The sequence below is a fragment of the Pipra filicauda genome, unplaced genomic scaffold (assembly GCF_003945595.2).
Source record: "Pipra filicauda isolate LSUMZ 115617 unplaced genomic scaffold, ASM394559v2 scaffold147_size4022426_pilon, whole genome shotgun sequence".
NCBI classification, from domain to species: domain Eukaryota; kingdom Metazoa; phylum Chordata; class Aves; order Passeriformes; family Pipridae; genus Pipra; species Pipra filicauda.
The window spans coordinates 1,968,736-1,984,255 of NW_024103962.1; positions in this window are offsets into that span (position 1 = coordinate 1,968,736).

A 15,520-nucleotide genomic window follows, 5' to 3' on the forward strand; every position below is an offset into this window, starting at 1 on the left:
CATCGTAATTATTAAGCAAGATCCTATGGATGAAACACTGCACTGCTCTGCAACTTTGCTGACACCTTAGAGAGCCTGGATACATAAACAAGTATTAAAATAAGGAACGGTGGCTCATATTGTAAATGAGGTGCAAGGCAATGCTTTACCTGGCTATTGCTGATCTTAGACTAGTGTATTGATTTTAAGATGACTTGGTTGCTTTTTTAAAGCTCAGTTATCTTATGATGGTGCCTCCGAATTACTACCGGAGAAAAATGTTACATGTAGCGTATTCTTCGGTATTTTGCGGGTTTTAAAATCTTAAAAAATGTTTCTAATTTTCACACCCTGTATTTTTGTGAATATTTTTTTGGTTGTTGCAACACTACACAACAAGTGACCTTTGTCTTTGTACTTCTGTCATTCCACAACTTTTTTCCTTAATGATGTGGGTTGCAGCCAAGATAGCAAATTTTATTTTGCTCACTCAGTATCAAGTGGGAAAATTAGAGGTTGGACAGAGGTCAGAAAATGGTGACAGAAATTCTTACCTGGCTGGGGAAACTGTTTCATAGGGAAAGATTATAAAGGCTAAGTAAGTGTGTCTTGGTTAAGTGCTGGCTAAGGACAATGGTACTGGACTTCTGTTTCTGTCATAAGCTGTCTTGCAGAGCAGAGCTACTTGGAAAGAATTTCAGTCTAACTTATTGTTACAAGCAAAGAGAAAACTCATGCTGAAAAATTTGGGCCAGTGCTGTGATTTGCAGAGTAAGAAGGAAACTATAAACATCCTCATGATGTTTAATGAAGAGGCACAAGCACTACAGGAGATGTAATTCCTAGTGTTTTACGCTGTAGGGCTCAAATCCTACCGTGTCTGCCAATAATAAGCAGTAACCATTTGGTCAAGTCTGCTGTGTGATGATAAAGACACTTGCCATTTGCTTGGCATGATTCATCTCTGAATCATGTTGCGTCAGAAGGGACACTGCTAGGAGAAGGTTATTAAATTGCATAGACAACAAGCTCTTTCAGTATGGCAATTACAGTCCTCATTTCCTAGAACACACACCTTATTGAACATGTCTTACTCATGGTAGCATATTTGTCTTGGAAATATGTCAAAATCTTCAGATTAAGTTCTGTAATGGGCTCCAGTAAATGACGGGTCTGAACCTTCTTCCCTCAGACTGAATTAACAAGTCACATCTCTGAGAGCATACTTCTCTCCACAAGCATTATCCCAAAGCATTTGTCAGCAAATTTGTTGCCAAACCTCATTTCAAATGACTGTCATTGTCTCCCATCACTCTGGCCTGAATGTTTTTCTGTACTGAAATTGTGGTCTGAAGAACACTGGAGATACAACTGGCCTACAAAATCTTTCCAAAGCAGACAAAGCAGCAGTTACCTCCCAGTTTATCATTATCAGCAGCAGCTGAAGAGAAGCAGAGGCACAAGCTGACATTCTGCATGTACAGGTCTGTAGTAAAACCATGGCTAATGAAATAGTGCACAAAACTTTGACCCATGGATGCAGCAGAGCCATGGGTCTGGCACAGGAATTTGCAATCCTAACTCTTTTTTAATAAGATTTTAAATGTGAGGTTTTGGGATTTTTTTTTTAGCTGAAAGTTTAAATATCAACAATACTGGGAAACAACCCAGTTAAAGCAGTTACTGTGTATTCCTCATTACAAAGATAGCAGCAGCAAAATCACAGAATGATAGAATGGTTCAGGTTGGAAGGAACCTTAAAGATCATCTAGTTTCAACCCCCCTTGCCATGTACAGGGACACCTTTCACTAGACCAGGTTGCTCAAACATCCATCTAACGTGACCTTGAGCACTTCCAGGAATGGGAGATCCACACTTCACTGGGCAACCTGTGCCAGTGCCTCACCACCCTCACAGTGAAGAATTTCTTCCTAATACCTTATCCTAATATCTGCTCTCAGTCAGTTTGAAGCCACTACCCCTATCACTACATGCCCTTGTGAAAAGTCCCTATCCAACTTTCTTCTAATCCCTTTCAGGTACTGAGAGGTGCTATAAGGTCTCCCCAGAGCCTTCTCTTTTCCAGGCTGAATAACCCCTCTCTCTTGGTCTATCTTCATAAGATATGACAAGTAAAGACAAAACCTCCCTTTGGTTTCTCTTTGGAGTGGTAGAGCTCCTTTCTGTCCTGGTCTGTTCTAGAATTGCAAAGAACACATAGATCCCAGCAACATGCTAAGCAAATGACCGACATCTGCTGTATGCCTGTTGTCAGTTTGTCTCTGGGAGAGGTTTGCACTTCGACACAAATGCATAAACACACAGGCAAACGTGTAGTGGGTTTATGTAAAAGAAACCAAGGTCAGAGAAACATACCTTGTGGTTAAGCAAGGTAGTAAAAGTTTTGCACTATCTTTATTTCTTGTAGGGAAGTACTCCACAGGCTTGTCTCGTTCTGTGCAAAGGAACTCTTGCCTAGGCAGACAGGATTACCCTTCCTAAAAAAGTTCAGTCATTCTTAGTTATCAGCTGTGATCTTCATCCCAGAGTGTGGCCTCTCAGATATCCTGGGTGCAGGCCACCAAAAGCCTTAAAGACAGGAGTTCAGTTTTGACTTAATTGGATAGGTGTGGAAGTAAATTAGAGACCTGCTGCCTCTCATGGCCTTTGGATCAAGTTCTTCATGTTTAAATTTCAATAGAATAGAATGAAAAAAAATTATATAATTACAATAATTACTAATGTAGCCCCTTGTTCTGTTCTAGAAATTCTTATGGGCATCTGTGAGAACTGAGCATTGTAGCATCCCTCACATATTCCTGTGGCATTATCCTCAGCTTCCCAAGGCCTTAGTATCCCAACTGAACAGCTTTGTGTTTCTGATCTGTCCAGTTGTGTTTTCTTTTCCACCTGCCCTCTATGGCTGCTACTACCACTCTCTTCCTCTCCCATTTATGAATAAATTGCCTTGATGCACACATATCTCCCAAACAGTTGCCCTTTCCATTCCAATGAAGGCTGAATTCCAAGCTGGTATAATAAAGTTTAAAATCTTTGCCACTTTTGTAGGTCATATTCAGAGCCTGATTCCTGCACTAAGAGAGATCAATAACACCAGATAGGAGATGAGCATGATAAAGCTCTCCAGTGCCCCAAGATTTAAACATGTTTATTCTCATTTCCATTTCTTTGGTTTAGCTGATACCATGTTTTCTACCCAACTCTGCAGGGTATCTGCAGATGAAGAAAGAAGGGCAGTTCATGAGTAAATCACAGAATACTGAACTGTCATATAACAACTACTGCTCTAATCTCATATTCAATAAAACTCATATAAACTGACATTTAATAAATCATAATAAAGTACTACCTGGTCCTCTGCAAATGTTTTGCCTCATGAAAGTTCTAGTCCAGCTCCCAGCAAGGTCAGTTGGAAACTTTGTACTTCTTTCCCTGTGAATTCACTTGGTCCCTAAGCCTCACAAACACCATTTCTGTTGATGCTTTTAGGATGGAGACATAGAAGGATAAATACAGCATGTGCAAACTTTCATGACTGTATTTTTTGACGTAAATACCTGTTTTTAGACTTAACTGAATACTTGTGCAGTCGTGGACTGAAGAATGATGCTATAAAGAAACTGTGACATTTTGCCCATTGAGTGTGGCAGGTTAGCACATTGTGTATCCATGAAGTGATGCTGGGTAATCTTAAAACTGTGTTTTCCTAACTTTAAGTGCTTGAGTTTGCAACTTTCTCTGTTATTTGACACAATTTATTCTGCATGTGGTTGCTAGTTATTATATATCACCTTTCAACCAATACCACGGTGCCATTTGAAATACATCTTCCTGGTTTAAGCGATAGGTAAGTTTATATGTCATGTTGAGGAGCAATTATTAATTTATCCCACATCAATATGAGAAAATGAGAGATAAAAGGGCTTAATGTACCTGGTAGCTAAATCTTAAATTCTTCTCTGTTTCTTCTTCACTCAATCCATTCATTAATTTGTTCAGGCTCAATAATCATTCTTATTCCTATATTTCATAGGAATTAATTATGGTAGTGATGTATTGCCTGACATAATCAGGTTCAAAACATGAACCAGTGACTGGAATTTTAGGAATTCATGTCAGATTTTCTCCATTTCACCAATATCTGCATCACAGGAGTTAGCTGGAGTTACAATGAGCAAACGAGGAAAAGAGCTTGTGCCCAAAAACGTGGGTTTATGTCCAGAGCAGGCTTTAAATGTTTAAGGACTTGTCAAGGAGGGCAGGTGGGAGAACAAAAGAGTCATACTGAATATCATAACCAAATATTTAAGGCTTTAAAGGTGGACGGGTTTATGTTTAAATTATTGTCAGCTATATTCATCATATCTGATAATTTTAAAGAATTCTCAGTAATGGCTAGAAAAGAGAAGAAGAAGAAACTTGCATATATGAAAAGTCAGAAAAGCTTAGGTAAGCTTAGAAAGTTGTCACCTGCTCTCTGGGAATCACAGAAGAGACTGTGGCTTGAGCCTGTGTGTAGTAGAAGATTATCCAAATGCCTAACACCGAAGCCATAATTAAACCTCAAAGTGTGAAAACAGTGCCAGAACAGTGACTTAGCTTGTATGCACTGAGGGTTGTGCAGGGACACTTCCTGTAAATTCTGACAGTGGGAATGTCCTACAAGTTATAAAGCAACAAAATGCAGAGAAAGATAATTCTGTAAAGTGATTAATTATGAGTAATTTATTACTACAGAATAGTCTCAGAGAAGTTTATATACATTTTTAGTTAAGAGGGTTATGTACTTGTTACCTAAATATTTTTAAATTCTACCTAATTATTACTTCAAATAGTAAAATTTTCCACATCTACTTGTTCATTATTATAGCAGTCTTCACAAAACCACGTGAAAGCTCACTGCAGTGATTTCACATTGGCCATAAAAGTCATTATAAAATAGAGATGCAGAAGGGTTAGCCAAAAACATTATTGCAACTACAAAGCAAAATCTGTATTGAGATAATTGAGGAGGATGAGACGGTGTAAGAGCTAAAGAAACATCACGTTAAACTAGTTTAAAATTTTCATAATATATTTCTTTGAAATGCAAGACAAGGAAATTCTGGTTTTTAGCTGGACTTGACCTTTACTTTCAAATTAGTTTGCACAAGATTAGCAAGTGCATGTATATTTGCTCTTCATTTAATACTAGATTTTGATACGCTTATATCGTATAGCGCCTAATTGCCTAAGTTAGCCTACTCCAGTTGGTAAAAATAAATACCTAAATCTCACTTCAAAAAGCTTCTAAATCCCTCCTCGTCAAAACTCATATACCTGTGAACTCTCAGTGCATGAATTCTCTCCATGAGTTCTTGTAAGCTTGAAACTAAGCCTCTGTGTAATTACCTTGATGAAGCCTGAATACATGAGGTTGCAGGCACGTGAGCTGTTACTAGGATGTGCTACTTGCACCCAAGTGCTGATGAAAAGCCATAATTCTCATATGAGAAAATATTCTGTAAAATGATTAAGTTTTAGGTTTTTTCTCCTGTCAGATGAATCACAATGGGAACTGGTTTACAGTGTTTCCTTTCATACTCTCAGGTTTTCAAGTAATGGTATTTTTTTAAAAAACCTGAACTTTTCTAGCAGTGTGGTCACAAGAACATTTTAAACATAGGAAACTAAACTTTGCATTCAGTTGTGTTGTTGCAAACTAATTTATTCCTAAAAATTAATTCCTCTTCCTCCACTCCCTCCTCCTCACAGTGGAAATCATTTACAAATCAGCGAATTCAGCTGATAATCCTTCATCTGAATGAGAACTTGGCCAACAACCATAGTTAAGACTTATTTAAACAAGGTGAGATCTATTAAGAGTCTTACCATGCCTGGGACATATTTAGAGGAACCTAAACTCTTCGGTGAAAAGTGAGTTATGTATGTTTAGAGATGTTGAAGTAAAGGTAAAGGAAGAGATGTCTATCAAGCCAAAAGCCTGTTCTGTTAAGAAAAGCGCTGGAGAGATTCATCATCCAATCTATCTTCATCAAGATTTCCTCTCCCTGTGTTCTTGCAACAGGCACCCTTCCAGCTTACACTGGGTTTATTTTTCAAAGTGTTTTAGGAGGCTTTCATCTTTAATGAAAGACAAGTGGATAAATTCCTGGTTCCCCTGAAGTCAGTAACAGATCCCTCATTATGTTCAGGGAAAATAGAATTACATACCGTATTTTGTCCTTGTGTAAAAGTGTAATTACTAGTCATTGTTTGTCAAGTTCATTTTCTTACCTGTGAACTTACACTGATTTACCTTGATGATGGAATTGCTAATGGACAAACCTGTTATGGTAAAAGTACTCTTTCAGCTTTCATCTGAATGCTAGCATTAACCAAATTCAAATCACTTTTTTTTTTTTCCCCTGCAGCTTCAACTGAAATTATTATTGCAAATGAACTCCCTAAATTTCTTTTGATGCAATGAGTTTGGATGTTTGGAATAGGTCTAAGGAAATTATTCAGAGAACATGAGGTCAGAGAAATAAGCTGTACTTTTAATTTCAAAAACAGTTCTGTAAATGTTGTTGGTTTTGTTGTGACAGTAAGTCCTACTGAGTAAATCAGGCTCATGGGGCTCTTCAGTCTCTACCTGAGTGACTCTCCCCATGCTTACAGGATCTTCACTTGTTCCACAGGAATGTGGATACCTGAAAGTCCCACGGTGGCAGCAGGAAAAGCAACTTGGTCTTCAATGTGTAGCTAAATCTGGGATTTGTGAAGAGCCAAAGTAGAGGATTTGTGTTGATCTTAACCAATAGATGGACAGAATACAGTGTTTTGTATGAGAGTATTTTTCAAGTTGCCTGTCTTCATTTCTGTACTTTAATGTCTCATACTGGCCTTTAAGAAGAAAAAGAGGTGGTGTGAGGGGTGGAGGAAGTGATGCTGGAGAAAGACTAGAAGTCTGGCAGAGAGATGTACACTTCTTTCAGGTTGGGGTTTTTTTTTTGTTTGTTTTTTTTTTTTATTTACCTGTTTGTTTGGGGTTTGGGGTGGGGATTTTTTTGTCTTTGGTGAGGTTTTTATCATTGTTTGGAGATAATCTTGAATCTGTCAACCTGATTTTTCAAGTGTGAAGATTCAGCTCTAGGAAAATAGGGGGTGTGTGTGCATTGCTACTTAAAACCAGACCCAAGGTTTTGGTACTGTTGCTAGAAATAAAAGAAAGATACCCGCATCTGTCTGAGAAGACAAATGTGAATCCTACATACATGTGTGAGTTTCTAATGAAGCTCTTTCTTCCTTTAGAAGAAAATGTTTCTGTTTATCTTTAATAGAAATCCATTGCGTGTAGCTATGTAATGGAATCTCTCATTTTTTATTTGCATCTGTTAGCTTTTTATTGCAAATAGGGCTCTAAATCTTACTTTAGAAATGAGTATTGCACTATATGTCAGTGCATGTGCAAAGGAAGCCATTAATAATGTTCGTTATGAAAACCTGATCATAAGTGTTTTTAGTCCATTAGCCATTCAGCTTTATTTATGTCCTCTTTCAGGAAGAATTTGAAGCCAGAATTCAAAAGATGAAGTTTGAAAAAAGAGCCATACATGAGGTCATAAAAAGCTGTCACATTCAGGATGCTAGAAATCTCTTTCTTCAAGGTTTTCAATAACCTTTAGAAAGACAAATGAATATTCACCATCTACTGCTTTGCCATCATTAAATTACAGTGCTTTTAGGAAACAAAACTCTGGTGAACCAAGCCAAAGTAATCTACTAATTTCACAAAATTAAAATATATTGTACCTCCTTGGACTGTTTAAATGTACTGCAGGTAGCAGCTCTTACATAGTCAATCCCTTTCCCTCAAGGCTTACATGACGTAACTTTATTCTTGAGTTTTTGTTCTGACTGCCAAAGTGTGTAGATTTCTGATCTCTTTTAGGATAAAAAACTTTTAAAATAAAATACTGGGAAATGTGCAGCCAACTTCTCGTCTTCACAGACTTACTCCAACTGACTTTTTTTTTTTTTTTATGTATTACTGAAAAAGATTAGGCCCTAGCTCTAAAGTGTCCTTTGGTCCTATTTACAAAAGACACTATCAGGAACAAAATTTTGTACTAGAAAATCCTCATGAGCTAGCTGAAAGCATAGTCCTATTGAAAAAGGAAAATATTTTTTCTCTTTCAAATAACAGTTTGATTTCTCTTGCATTTTTTTCTTTCAAAAATACTGTGGCATTTGCATGATTATCAATATAAAACTGTTTGTAGTTGCTATTTTATCTGAGAGTAAAATTACCTTGTACCATTGAGATTGGGGGAAAAAAAAAAAAGGTTTCTTACGTGTTCCTTGCAATATAGTTACTGTCAGCTCCAGAGATTTCTTATGTATGTTTACTGTTTTAATGTATCCCTGAAGCTATGACTTGATCCCCTTGCATTTAGAAGTTGTGTTTGGGATTTGAAATGTCAGCAGAGGAGCTGCTCTCAATGCATCACCGCTGCCATAGGTAGTGGTGGCTGTGGCAGCCACTTTTAGGAGCTGCTGGTGTTCATAATTTCACCAAAGCCTCAGGAAAAGAGGCTGTGTGAGAAATAGGGCAGCGTAAGAAAGAAATGATCTCAGCTAATCTGTCTTCATCTTTGGTTAACATAGTAAGAGGCAAGTTGATTGTGTATAATACAAATTATTTTATGATGTATAGGGAGACTTTTTTCCTCTGATTTGCATAAAAATGCAGTAGTTAGCCTGACGTAATAATTTGGCATTCAGTGGTTTTCGATCGCCTAATGCTGAAAGGCTGAAGTGGTTTTTGCATGAAGAATAGGTCACTAACTTCTGAATTAATTTCTGTAGGAGACAATATGGATGCAATGTTTTTAAACCTTAATTTAGATTCAAATTAATGTGAAGACAAGCTCCTTGAGTCACCTAGTCTTTCTCTGTGGAATCATTTCTAATTGAATGTTAAGATCAAAGTTTAAGTTTATAAGAAAGAAAAACAAGTGCAGATAAATAGTTATTATCTGACATCCTTATGAAAATTCATGACCTGCCGCTTTATCAGAGACCTTTTAAGAATTCTAATTGTGAAGTATGCATAACTATTAAATGGCTAGAGCGCTTCAGTCTCTTGATAAGAAGCGAGTTAAATAATTGTCCTGTTTAACTTGTGCTTGTTAACCTTTAAGGTCAACTAGTTTGAACATACGTTTAATGAAATCCTGGAGCCAGAATTTATGATACTGCTGCTGAATGTTAAATTGGACAATTTACATAAGCAGGACATTAACCTTCTGAGCACTAAATAGCATTTTAGCACTTAGCCGCTGGGGACAATAAGGGACATGTTCTATATATTTGTGATTAGCTTGCCTGGAAACTCTCATGATGACCAATTGGCCTACCAAGTTTAGCAGCATAATTAAATGAATGGACTCAGCCTAAGTAAATTATCAGTGCTGTGTACAGTATATCATTATAGTCCTAAGGAAAAAAAAAGATATGAATAATTTAATATTACATTACTAATTTATCAATGCTAAGTGACTGTGAGGAGGCTCTTTGTAATTCGTTGTTTTAAATTTGATATTTGATTTACTGCTGGTGTGATTAAACTTGAACCTACTTCATTTCTTTATCAGAAATTTATGATAAGAGTAGACTTTTTTTCTCAGGGTAATGGATGTTTTTTTCATTTTCTTCATCTTTGACGATAATAGCAAATACAAAGTATTGCATATTGCCAAACTTGTAATTAAGCAATTTGTCATAACAAGGCATGTGTGTCATCTTTTGGCTGGCAGATCTTGTAGCAGATAAGGGCAGCAGATCTGGAATTGTCAATGCTCCAAGCTGGAGGAGCAGTGATAGCAGCAAGAGCAGTTTAGGGTATGCTTTTCTCCCTGAGCTGAAAGATGGAGCACGATTTCCACATTCTACCCACTTAGCTATTCTCTTGTGGCAACTCAAGGCCGTATGTTGTAAACAAACAATGAGCATTTTTTGGCATAGGTGCTGTACTTGTTAGGACAATTACAATTTTTGGGGGATGGTGCCTCTTCTTTGTCCTGTGTTAGGAGGTGGTGCGCAAACATGAATAAGGACATGTTTTGAAGGACAAGGTAGGACCTGAGCTATTTCCCAAGGAGGATGGCAAGAAAGCATCTGGTTGTTTTTGTTCAGGTGCTTGTTAGCTGGGAGATGCCTTCAGATGGGTGTTACCCACGGTCATTGTTGTTCAGGCCCACAGGCAGGAGCCACGCTGGCGGGCAGCTGACTTGTGTGTGGGTGCTGCATCTCCAGCCCAGCTCACCACCTCTGCCTTGGTCAGCGGAGATAGGAATGTGTTCAGGGAACTGGAGCCAAGGAGGACAGGATGGAGCTGGCTGCCATTTCTGATACTAGGCTGTCCTGCCTGTAGACTGGGGAAGTGCAGTTTTTGCAGATATCGCTGCCCGAAGGCATTGCTACCAGTAAAGTACGTGTGTTACAGTCTTATAAAAAAGGACACTGAACAAAAGAATCAAGACAGTGATGGGCATATAATAAATTAATAACTCATGGATGTTTAAACACAGAGACAAAATAGCCCCAAGATCCAATTCTGGAATTGCACAATAAAGCTGTCAGGAAGATGTGATGGCATTGCTGTCCTTCCCTAATGGGATGGAGCAAGGAAGGCTGCTGAGCTCTGCTCTGTGTGCCCTGGGGACTTTGCTTAGAGTGCCAGAGAGGCTGAGAATTGCTAGTAAGCTCAGGTTATGTGCATGTTGGTGGTGTTGGGGAAGAAGCACTCAAAAACTGAGATTTTCTGGCATTCTCCAATGTCCTACTTCAAGTTCTGCACTGTCCAGTTTCTTTAGCTGTAGAGAAAGGATAACAGTACTGGGTAGGAACTTAGTCTGTTGATGTGCCAGAGGAGTGTAAATTTGACCCACTGGTGAATTCACTGCTGGATATCTATGATGTACTCACAGAGTCTAGATGGATTAGATCTTTGTGCTCATTCAGCTACACTGACTTCCCTAGCATCATTTGTTGTGCCTGAGAAAGTCATGGTGTGTGAGAAATACAAGATATAGTTCATAATCCATGGATGTTCCCCGATACTGCCTCATTAAGGAAGAGAAACGGTTCAAGCTCATGCAGGAAATGAGAATGCAGTAAGTGTTTTAATTTTCCCTCTTTTCTTTGTATTTCTGGCAATGCATGAGATGGACTTGAATAAAGCTGCTTTTCATTACAGAGGATCAGACTGGTTTCTTAAGTCCTACTTGTTCCAAGTACTTTTGCTAGAAGGGAAAAGGGAGGAAACCAATGAACTCTGGTCTCTGAAAGAGCACCTCTCCTGATAAATGTCGTAGTGGTTTCTGAAACGGGTCAAGCATTCATGGGCAGGAAAAAATTTACAAGATTCCTGCCTGTTTCCCCTGGAAACCAGTTAAAATTATTCCTGAGAATATTGGTGACTGGTTAGGACATTTTTTGTGCTTTAAAAAAAAAAACCCAAAAACAAACAAATCCCCTTGTTTTCAACAGGCTAGACAATTACTTGTATTGGTATTTTGGATGCTAAGGCTCTTAGTCTTTCTCTGGCTAGCCAATGCATGCCAGCCTTCAGATTCTCACTTATTACACCACAGTTAGAAACTATTAATAATAAAATAGCAGAACAGGAAAAACACTTTAAACCATCTAAGCCACTTTAAGACTTACTAATATGTCTGATCATATCATCCTGAAGATCATTCAGGGTGTCATCTGTCAGCTGTAGACATTTGGTAGACCTAAGAACCAATTAAGAAGGAAATTTTGTGTTTTCAGAAGCTGGTTTCTCTGAAGAGAAAAGCTCTTTGAATTGCTGTTTTTTCCATGTAGGCAACCTTGGGTGACCCGAGTTCAGGGCCTTGTTGCGGCAGAGAAGTTCACGTAATGTTGGGCAAGTCACTGAGTTTGAATGCATCAGCTTCTGAGCTCAAGTTCTGCCATGTACAGAGTGTAAGTAATAGTGTTATCCTCCATCAAATAATTCTGTGGCAATGAATGCATCGGGACTGTGAGCTACTCTCGTGCTGCAGGAATGAAATCTGTATAAGCCATTCCCCTTTCCAGTAGATAGTAAAACTCAATGGAAAGAAGTTAACTTTTGTGACAAAGAGGTTTCAGCCTGCTGCATAATAAATACACTTGCATCTGGGTTGAGGAGAAAAAGGGAGAGACGAAGTCACGCACCAGCCCTTCCTAGCCCCAGAGACTCAAACTGTTAAAAAAGATACATTATCGGCACAGCACACGTCTGTTTTTCTGCTCTGTTTTTGTGGCATCAGTGCTTTCAATCAGCCGTCACTGGGAGTACAAGGTGCAAGGGTCTTCAGAAACAATTTTAAATGAGCTCTTCTATATATGACAATCATCTTTTCCCTCCCCTTTTCCTTCTTCTGGATATTTGTCATTTGAGACATTTCTCTATACATTTTCAAAACAGTTTTACAAATGCAGTCAAAGTTCTTGGCTTCCCACTACTTGCAGTGAAGGAGAGCACAGCTCATTACAAAACACCAGTGCTGCAACTGTACAAAGGTCACACGGGGAGGAGAGAGCCGGCAGGGAAGGACAGAGAGGTTTGAAGGAAGCACCTGCCAGCACCAAACCTTCTGTATTTTTATTCTTGTAGGAAGCTACTTGTAATAGGTGTGATGGGACCAGAATGTGGGTTACTCTACACTCAGGTTGTCCTTAATGTTGTGCCTCTGCTGTTTTGTGGATCTGCTGTTGTATAGAGCCAGGGGTGTTGGTGGGGAAGTGACAGGGGACACTCAGCATGAGACTGTGGCAGTTATTCTGCTCCCCAGGTGTTACCCAGGTAGCCCTTTTTCTTTCATCAGTCATATTTCCTTGTCTGAAATGCTGAAGAGACTGCAGGAGGGTTGCTAACCGGTATTATAACTGCAGATTTCTCTAATTTTGTGGTCACAGACAATAGGGTTACACTGGCGAGATGAAGTCTTGTTTTAATGAAGAACAGATGAAAGAAGTGGTGAGTTCAGGTAGTACAGCCAGTACTGATGGAAAAACTTAAGGCAATTGTAGCCCACAGCAGCAGACCAGCACAAATCCAAATATGATGAATCTTTTAAAAGACTCAGTGGTTATCTATCGCTTAACCCTGTCAGCTTTCCTCATGGCAAGATTAATTTACACCTCTTTTGTTTCTCTTCTTTTCACATTATTTGAGTTCAATATAATCAGACAACTATGTGGTTTTGGGGTCTGATTCCCATCCAAGTGAACTCAGTCTTTCAATTTTCCTCTTTTGGTAATCCTAGAAAAATCTCCTGCTTCCTCTCAGTCCTCTACCACAGTCTTATTTTAGGATGCTTATCTACATTCTAGTTCAGTTTTTTTTTTCCCCCTCCGTCAAGGAATATTTTAATTCTTCTGAAGCAGACAGTCCCCGTTGGAGAGGAAAACTCACAGAACTGTGAGCATTGCACTAGGTGATAGCGAGGAAGAACAGAATAAAATATACGCACACACACACTGAATATGCAACCTGATTAAATAGAAAGAGACTTTTCCTTCAGTGGGCCACTTCCCATCAGTCATGGCACAACCTGTTTTGCCTAATCTTAAGATATTTGCAAGTATTTAACTCTACTAGTTTTAAAAATGCAACAGATACATTAGCTGAGTGCATTGGGCAAGAGACTTTTCATTACATCTTTAAAATTGCCCACACTGATTTACACCTACAGGAAGCTGCACATTTAAAATTACTGGCACTGTTTTGTCTTTGCTTTCATATGCATTTTAGTCTCCCTGTTTGATGATGACATCAGTTCCTTAAGTATCCCTCAGCTTCTATTTAAACATGCTAATAGCAGTATATATGCAGAAACTGGTACACTTGAAGAGTTGTTTTGTGTTACTTGAAGCCATAGTTTGTCTCTGCATCTTTTTTCTCTTCCTTTTACATTTTCTGCTTAGTAAAAGGTTGTATATACTATTGATAGTCAACAGCTCTATGAAATTATGTTGTAAACAAGCTTAAAAAAATTCTAGTCTTAAAGAACCTCTGAAATGAATTAATCAATGCAGCACTTTGGCAGGCTGAGGAGATTTAAAAATTCTTTCAGCCTGGCTGTAGCTGTAAGACATCTTCCCACAAAACAACTGTTATCTTTTAAGAAAAAAGAAAGACATTTCTCTGCCTTGTTTTCCATATAGATATTTGTAAATATAATCCCTTCTGTTGGTTTGGTAAGTCAATCACACGAATAGGTACCAGTTATTCAGTGACTGCCTTGGGCTAAATAGAGCAAATGACAAAAACACTTTTAGGTTGTCATGTGTTAATGCAAAATGCCCCCAGCCCCCAATGCTTATTCATCTTCATCTAGTTGACTAATGCTTTTCCCATGTTGTTACATGTTGGTAAATTAAAGAAGCCTTCCAGACAGTTCTGTCAACAGTTTACTGAAATGCACCTCATTAGTGAGGTTGAGCTGTCACATGAGTGTAATTTAATCCTATTGAATTATCACTCAAAAATGCTTGAATACCAGGCCTTTATACAGTGAGAAAGAAGGTTTTCTAGGAATACTGTCACATCGTAAATTGATTAGATGTGAAGCATGCAAAGGAAAAACCCCTGAGTTTTTTTATACTTGCAGTAAGACTTGTGACAGCTCTTTCACTGCATCTTGTATTTTAGAGACCTGCATTGAGCAGGTGCATTTCTTTTGAGCATTTGTTTTTCATATTCATAGCAAAGTTGAGTAGCTGAGTGCCATGCTTAAGATGGAACTTTTTTTTTTTGTCCACTGAAACAGAAAGGAGAAAGAAGGGGAAAAAAAAGGTAAGGAACTGAAAGGCCAAGAATGGATTTCAGTTGCTGTCATAGTAAATCGTATGCATTTAGTCCTCCTTTTAGAGAACACTAGGCATTTTGAAATTTCTTGCAGTCAGTTCTGTGTTGTTTGACCAATGCACATATGATTTAATCCATGAAGTATAGAATCTGGTTCTATACATGTCTATGTGGGTGCCTGAGGGTCTTTAAGCACACTCTGTTCCTACTGAGATAATAGAAATGGACCCCATATGCAGACTGAGTGTGACGTGATTGGAAAAGCTCAAAGACAGCATTTGTCTGAAAAATTTGATGAGATTGAGCATATCCTAGATATAGCATTTTAATGATGCTTTTGTCAGAATTGGTTTGGGAGGACTTGGGAAAAAATTTAATGAGAGACAAGGGTAAGATCTGCCCAGTGATGGGCTTTCCTCGGCTGTGGTGGATCATAGTTCAGAGGACAGCTACTCTTCCTACACCCTACCTAGATGCTCCAAACACTAGATGGCCAGATTTATAGCAGAAACTGCAAAAAAATTATGGATACTTTACAGGAATGGTCTTTAAATCTGATCAAACTGGGCAATTGTTTCTCACTCACCCCAGCAATCCTTCCAAGCAAAGCAGTGATGCGATGGACAAATATACACACAGATCCCACACTTCAT